At 45.5% G+C, this 8,005-nt stretch overlaps 1 long non-coding RNA gene across 1 annotated transcript in view; it reads left to right on the top strand.

Annotated features, from left to right (window-relative positions):
- Positions 1 to 411: 411 nt before the first annotated feature.
- Positions 412 to 8,005, top strand: part of LOC142046743 (uncharacterized) — a 12,982-nt gene continuing 5,388 nt past the window's right edge. Inside the window, exon 1 of the long non-coding RNA XR_012655741.1 lies at positions 412 to 965. This is a non-coding gene — a long non-coding RNA (uncharacterized LOC142046743). The remainder of the gene's footprint in view (positions 966 to 8,005) is intronic.

Here is an 8,005-nt window from a genome sequence, read left to right as displayed (position 1 = left end):
ATGTTGTACACACAAAACTACACAGGATCTTTTCAGGAGGCAAGACAAAGATGCCACATTTATTATGATAACAATTTGATTTACAACCAATAACTAATACATTAATCTTTACACACATGCATTATACCTAATACCTATACACACACACACACATTCACATCCATCAGATGCAGCAGCTGCTAGTAACTATGCAGCAGCTGCTGCATAGTTTCCAGTCCTGAAGATAGTTTGAGCTCTAGGTTTGATTTTGCAGCTTGGGTTCATAGCTTGTGGTGGAGAACTGGCCAGGAAAGCCCGGCACAAGGACAAGCTGGGTCTCTGTTGGGCCTGCACCGATGCCCTTCCATGTTGGCAGCAGAATGTTACCCTCCAAAGTCTTCCATCTCACCCATCCTTTTTGTAGGCTTGAATCCAGAGTGTATAGGTCTTGCTGTGTCACACTGCCTCTGGGTTTGGTGACTGATCGCACGTCAATCGCAGGTGTGACTTTCAGCCTCGAACCTGGCTTTGATCTTCCTTCTGTTGTTCTTTTGTCCTTTTCTTTTTAGGGTGGACTCTTCTTATTTTGTTAGGGCTCTTGTCTGCATCTTCAGCCATTGGTGTTTGAACATTATTTCGTCAGGACAGGCTGAGGCTGGAGGTTGATTCCATCATCCATACATACCTCATTCACACATCTAAACTAAACTAATAAGAGTACAGCAGGTTTTTCAAAATGAAGGTTAGAGGAATCTTTCACAACATGGAGTGAGTGTTTTAAAATGGGGTTTGAATTCAATATGGAAAACAGTGAACAGAAGTTACAATATAGACAAGTGTAGTGGATGGCAAACAGTAAACAGAAGTTATATTGATAAAGTGAACAATTAAAAACGATTTCATTCATCAGTTCTACACACAGAGCATGCACTCCTGATTGGAATGGACGTGAACAACACATCTCAAAGAACAACAGTTATGAGAAAGCGAGTAACCATTTTTTCTTACAGTTAAGCTTACACAGGTAGGGTAAATTTGTAGGCTCAATTATTACAACAGCCCCCAGGACCACTCATTATTAATGGCGTGAACATTGCTCCAGTTATCCTGGGGACCTGCCTTATCTTCTGTTCCCTGGACAATGAAGTCATTTACAGGCCACTTGGACAAAAGATAGGAACTGTTTAACGATCACCTCCGTAGTCGCAGAATGACAATTGTCGGAGAAAAACTTAGTTCTTACTTTTTGGCTGGGTGCAGCAGAGTCAGATACTTTATTTTCTCTTTACAATTGTAAAGAGGGAGGGAGTACCCTAGGACACAGGGTTTCCCCAGTCCTAGGCAGGTCTCTCCACAGGTAAACAATTACAGCAAGCATTTATACTTTTTGTTACAGACAATAATAAGCAACAGCTGCATTTTGTTTATACATAGGCCATCTTGATATCTTATTTTTCTAACTTCTATTTAGATGCCAATTTACATTCCTTATCATCGACACAAGGTCGCAACAACTTCTCATACAGTTCTTTCCCACTCGCCTCACACAATCCTCGCTTCTACAAATCTCACGTTAGTAGGGTTACAGCTAACCTAACTCTTGCTAACAGAGACTGTCATGCATTGAAATCCCCTACAAATCCCTGTCAGTTCTTTCTCTACTTCCACACAGTGCAGTGTTCATTTGGCTGTCTGAAAGCAAGAGGGTGATGTTTTAGGGCTGGGTTAGAAGCTGAAGAACAAAACTTTCCTGGGATTATAGCTGCATGTTGTACTTTGCACAATATTCATGAGGAAGGGAGAAAGCCTTAACAATGAGTGGAAGCCTGAAGTGCAGAGACTTACTCAGGGGTCATCCACTAGAAAGTATAACCCCCCTGCCTCCGCCCAATATTCTCAGGTATGCCTATGACGGGTAACCTGCCATACTGGGGAGTGCCATCTGATGTACTGGGGTACCACTGAGCCCACCTATTCCACCAGCCTGTGCTCCCTTACACTGTCTTGCTGAGCCAGGCCACCAAGCTTCCTTCAGCACATACCCAGATAGGGACATACCCAGCTGCAGAAAGACACAGACACTGAAATCAGCTCTAGATGGGAAGACTAAGAAAGGGAATTGCCCAAGACTCAAGTGCACACCCCCTCTGGGATGCAAACCCAAAAATGTATTGTCTTGCACTGAACAGAGAACTGTACAGTGTAAGCTTATTGAAATTCGCCTCCTCTCTCAGTGTGGAGGAAGATATGCACAGCTTTTTGCCTCCCAGTTATGAATTCCACAAACTGGTTTTAGAGAAAACAAAAACAAGCTTATTAACTACACAAGATAGATTTTAAGGGATTATAAGTGATACCAAACAAATCAAAGCAGATTACTGAACAAATAAAACAAACATGCAAACTAAGGCCTGGTTTACACTACGCGTTTATACCGATTTTAGCAGAGTTAAACCGATTTAACGCTGCACCCGTCGACACAACGAGGCCCTTTATATAGATATAAAGGGCTCTTTAAACTGGTTTCTTTACTTCTCCCTGATGAGAGAAGTAGTGCTGAAATCGGTATTACCATATCGGATTAGGGTTAGTGTCGCCACAAATAGACGGTATTGGCCTCTGGGCGGTATCCCACAGTGCACCACTGTGACTGCTCCGGACAGCAATCTGAACTCGGATGCACTGGCCAGGTAAACAGGAAAAGCCCCGCGAACTTTTGAATTTCATTTCCTGTTTGCCCAGCGTGGAGAGCTCACCAGCACAGGTGACCATGCAGAGCTCATCAGCATAGGTAACAATGCAGTTCTCCTGAGAATCGAAAGGTCCAGTTGGACTGACGGGAGGTATGGATCTGTTCGCCTATATGAGGAGAGGATTCTGTGCTAACAGAACTCCGTTCCAAAGACAAAATGAAAAAACATTTGAAAAAATTTCCAAAGCTATGCTGGAGAAGGGCCCACCAGGGACTCAGTGTAGTGCAGAGTGAAGTTAAAGGACTCAGACAAGCCTTACCAGAAAACCAAAGAACAAAGGAAGGTCTGGGCCGGGCCGAACATGCTGCTTCTACCCAGAGCTGCAGCAATTCTAGGGGTCTGCCACCATTACACACACACCGCCGTCCGTAGGATTCCGAGGTGGGGTGGTAATCTCAGCCATGAGCTTGAAGATTCTGCGGACAGTGAAGTGGGAGGAGGAGGAGCTTTGAGAAAGCACACAGCACTCCGTTACTCCCACACAGCCAGAGCTTTGTGTCTCACCTCAGACGGAAATTACCCTCTCCAGTCCTTACCCAAGACCACACCCAGACATGAAGCCAAGTGGCACAGCAACTCCAGTGAGTGTACCTGTAATATACAAACATGGTTTAAAAGCAAGCGTTTTTTAATGAATTCGATTGTGCCCTGAGGACTTAGGGCTGCCATTGCGCGCCCAGTACAGTTTGGACTCTAGAAAACTTTATTAACATGTCTGGTGGGGAGCGGAATCTCCAGGGACCTCCATGAAGTAACTCCTGGAAGGTACTCCAAGAAGCCTTATCCAGAAGATTCTCTGGGCAAGGCAAGCTTATTCCGTCCTCACCATAGTAGTACACTTGACATCGCCATGCATGTAGCAAGTAATAACTGGTATTCATTGCATTGACAAAACGACTAGCTGCGTATGGACCCCGGTGATGCTGGGCAGTCAAGCGAAAACATCCAAATTCTTTATCTGTGCTGTTTCCATCCTCAGGAGAGTGATATCGCTTCATGTAACACTCGGCTGAAATTCCAGGGAAATTAATAAGAGAGGACAGGAGGCCTCCTGCTGGGACTGTTGCACTGTTGGCTTAAAAGAAAATCCCTCCTGTGCAGCGTGCCGCAAGTGAAGGAGAGCAGGACGGGGGGAATGGCACTCGCAGCTGGTGTGCTGCCGCTTTGGCCATAAGCCGGCGATCTTCCCTGCTTAACCCAGACATGAGGTGGGGGAGAGAAGGGGTGATTAGCAAATGAATACTTCCATGAGACCAGCCACACACGGTGGGGGAGGGGTAAGGCGATCATGCCCTAGACGCAATTGGATGGAGAGGAGGTTTTTCTGCGGCGGATGCGTTAACAGGAAAGGAAGCAGACTGGAACGGGAGCTCTAGCTTGGAAGTAACTACCCTACTGGGCAGATAAGGAGCGGACTCGGTGAGTCTGAAGGGTCAATACTGCAGGAAAGCTCTGAACAAACAACTGCTTACCAATGGGCCCGCTGAATGCAAAGCTGAATATTCTGCTGTCTGCCGCGTCTGTGAGCTCGTCTATCGAGGACAGACCAGAAAGGCCCAGCTAGCGGAATTCTATATCAATATAATGATGCCAAACATGAGAACACCTTGTAGAGTGAGGTAATACCACATGTGCTATGTAAGGTGAATAGCTGTTGTTCACTGTGAAAGGAGTTATAACGATCTGTTCTGTTAAACATTTAAATCTCTTTTTACACCGAATTCTAATTCATTACTATAACCTTGCCATCATGCAGCTCGACCAAATCTTTTTCAAGCAGATCCACTACTCCATACCTGAAATGGACTATCTACAGCTATAGGCAAAGTGCGAAGAATATAAACTGACGCGTCGACGAGAACGAAAAAGTATGTTCTGGAGGAAATCATGGTAGAGAATAACCCACCCACAATGAGAGCTAAATTCTGAATGGTTGGCTAATGGATGTGATACAAATTACAGCAGAAAGTGCCAGTGACATGAGGATCCAAGGATGGTGGCACGCCTCGACGAACAGAAGGGTGGCAGCCAGGAAGATCACGACTGGTGTACGGCAGGAAGTATGCGGTGGTGGGATGCGAACGCATGGGCTGTCGACGATAGATCAACTAGACATACCTCCGACGCGTGGTGAGCTCAGGAACAGCAGCAGGTTGACAGAGTGCCGCTGACATGCCCCTGTGTACACCACCCTGCAACCACTCACCATGTTCCATATTCCTCATCAACGCTCAGAAGTTAGACACGCGTGGTGGGATAGACCGTGCACCAGCCCACTTCTCACCCCCTGGACAGTCCAACCAATAAGGCTGTTCATTACTTGAAAATATTTTTAGGCACTTTTCCTTCCCTCACCTACACGTCCTCCTCCAAAACCACAGCGGGGATACCTTGGCGGAGTTCTCTCTCTTTTATATGATTTTTAATAAAGAAGCATGATTTTTGAACACATGATAGTGACTTGATTTGCCTAAGCAAGCTGTAATCGAATGTAGCGGATGAGCTGGGTTTAGTCTCTTACAGGGTATGATGTTCAATTCAGGGGGGGGTTCATCGAGCGGGAAACAAACACACATCACATCGTATCCTGGCCTGGTGATGAAACTTCGTTGTTCAAGCGCAAGTCTCTCTTTGAGTGTCGGCTCACGACGGCTTGACGTTGATGTCTGTGTAATCGCCGGCTGGTTTGATCGATTCGTGCGCGTACTATCATGCTGTCGCGTCCTTATATGGTGCTTCTGGTGCCTACGAGTGCCGTTGCACACCTCACCGACCAGGTATATATCCTATGTCTTCCCTCCTATCTACATACATCGCAGATTTACGTGGTGTGTCCTCTGTCACAGCTCCAGCAATATGTGGACATTTACTACAGGGGTGTACCTGTATTGGCCTCGCAGTGGTACTCTTAGCATGTCAGATAACGCTGATGCACCATGCGTCCGGCCATATATTAATCAGCTAAATGCTACTTCTTATATCTATCAGCTCTACGCTTATTTATTCTCTGTGCACGGAGCTGGCGTGCGGAGCATGGTGCGATTGAGAACACGCTCAGCGTGGACATCCTGGTGAGTCACAAGGCTTGCCTGGTGTAGTGGTGGCTTGGTAAGTGTGTTACAGCATGGCAATATCAAGGAGGTAACGGAACGTGGTGCTTACCTCACATGTGTCCTCATACTCTACCGGGTTCTATTTGCGACGATCTCCAACTCCTACTGTACTAGTTATGTGCGTTGTGTCTTATAGAATAGTGATGACCATCTATCCTGAATAGTAGTTCTTGAGGATCACGTTGATGTTCATTCTGAGTAGCCAACCCTTCCTAGGTACTACTCCTCATGTTGTGAATCTGTGGGTGTGTAACACATAACCTCGGCCTGTCTTTGTGTACACCACTCAACGTGTTCGCCGAGCTCCATCAATTGAAAAAAGTACTACTATATGCAGTTACTAACTGCACCGTGCTCCGCTGAAGTTGCTCTCTGTGGCTCCGATAAGAGTATTGGCGATTATATATGAGATGTTCTCAGCATCTACTATCTTGCCTCTGTGGTCGATGATGGTATGAGAAGTGCGCTTTCAGCCTATACTGACGCCAAGATCTAACATCTAATGACTCCTGGCAAGCGCTGTGCTCCATCTGTAGTGTTGCGAACACCCTCTTACTGATCAGACTGTCTTATGCCAAGTTGACTATGCTCTCTTTGCTTTCTTGCAAGGTAACAAGCTCAGTCTCTTCAACGAGTTATACATCTACTGTCCACATAATTTCCTTTTAAAATCTATCGTTTTCACCATCCAGCCAAGTAAGCGATAGTGATAGACAATCTCGGTCGCACATCCAAAGAGCTGTGACCTCGCTTATCACTCAATTTGTTAGCCGAGTGTTACATCGCATCTTTCATCACTTACTGTTTGGAGTCGATTATGTGTAGTAATACTCTTCCAGGGTGATTGTCTACCGCAGAGGTGGAGACAAACAAGATTACCACCTATTTCTTACCAATGAGCATGTTTATTGTTCACTTTTTCGCATTAAAGATTTTGTCGGCTCGCAGCCAAGCTGCGTGAATTTAGGTGACCAATGCTGGACAAACACTATGCGGTTAACCCAATGTCAGGTTTAGTTATTCGGTGTCACGCCCCCGATGCAACGGCGAAGTTGGTCTCTCAAACTTTGTGCAAAACAAGGAAGCTCGTTAAGCAACGTCCGCCCCTTAATTTTGCGTACGAGCCATAGTTGCCCTCGTCACTCTCTACTGCGCTTATTCCTGCGGTCCCTTCCGCTTTGGAGAATTCTGTGTTGTTGTTCGCGTATGTGATAGCGCGACTGCGACCTCAGCTTCGTAGCCGCTATTGCCGTAGCCGCGTTTCTTCCCTCACCTGCTATGCAAGTACGCGGTCGTCATTTCTGAAGGCGTGCATGTGACATGTGGCGTATTAACATTTTGTGATATATACAATCGTCTTCCTTGATAAGGTGCTGGCTCTGAAAATTACCCTTAACATGTGTACATATGTGCTGCTTGGTCCGCTTACTGGAATCACAGTTCCCAGGTAAATATAGCGCTGCGTGCAACACAGGATTGTTTGCTAGCCCATTACAATCGAGAAGGGAAGGACAGATGCAGATAGTGACCCTTGGTATACCCTAGCACTCCTCGATAATATCCCGTTGATAAGAGTATGCTACCATTCTAAATCGCGACTCGTGTGCTTTCGAATAATTTCAGTAATTCCAGGGCAGGCGCTAGCGTACGTAGACTCTTTGATTGAGTTTCCTCAACTTTTTTGGGTGGAAATTATAACAAAGAGGAATTATTTGTCTTTACCCAGGTAATTTTTGTACATGATGTGACAGATTACTTCCCTTCCTGGGTGCGGATAATGGCGTAGCTACTCAATTAACAATGGAACTGTTCTCCAACAAGCCCACCTATATACATGATTAACTAATAGTGTGCTTAAGTGCGGATTGTCGCATAAGCACACCTTATACATGTCCCACTGTTATGACTCCATACTTTTTGTGTGTCTTTTCACATCTAGACCATACCCTCCGTTTCTATGACAGAAAATTGGTATACAACCCCGGTCTCTGTAGAACGTACACCTGAATGAGAACTATGATATACTTACTCTTATCCAAGAAGAGCAACGGTATACACGATTAGATTCGTATCTGAATCCTTGGCGTCACCCTTAATCATGTACTTGATTTTGATTGCGCATTCTCGCTTAGGAGCAAGATAAGTAGTCTTATGATCACA

The sequence above is a fragment of the Chelonoidis abingdonii genome, chromosome 4 (assembly GCF_003597395.2).
Source record: "Chelonoidis abingdonii isolate Lonesome George chromosome 4, CheloAbing_2.0, whole genome shotgun sequence".
NCBI classification, from domain to species: domain Eukaryota; kingdom Metazoa; phylum Chordata; order Testudines; family Testudinidae; genus Chelonoidis; species Chelonoidis abingdonii.
Note: the sequence above shows the minus strand (reverse complement) of the source record. Positions and strands in the feature narration are given on the sequence as shown.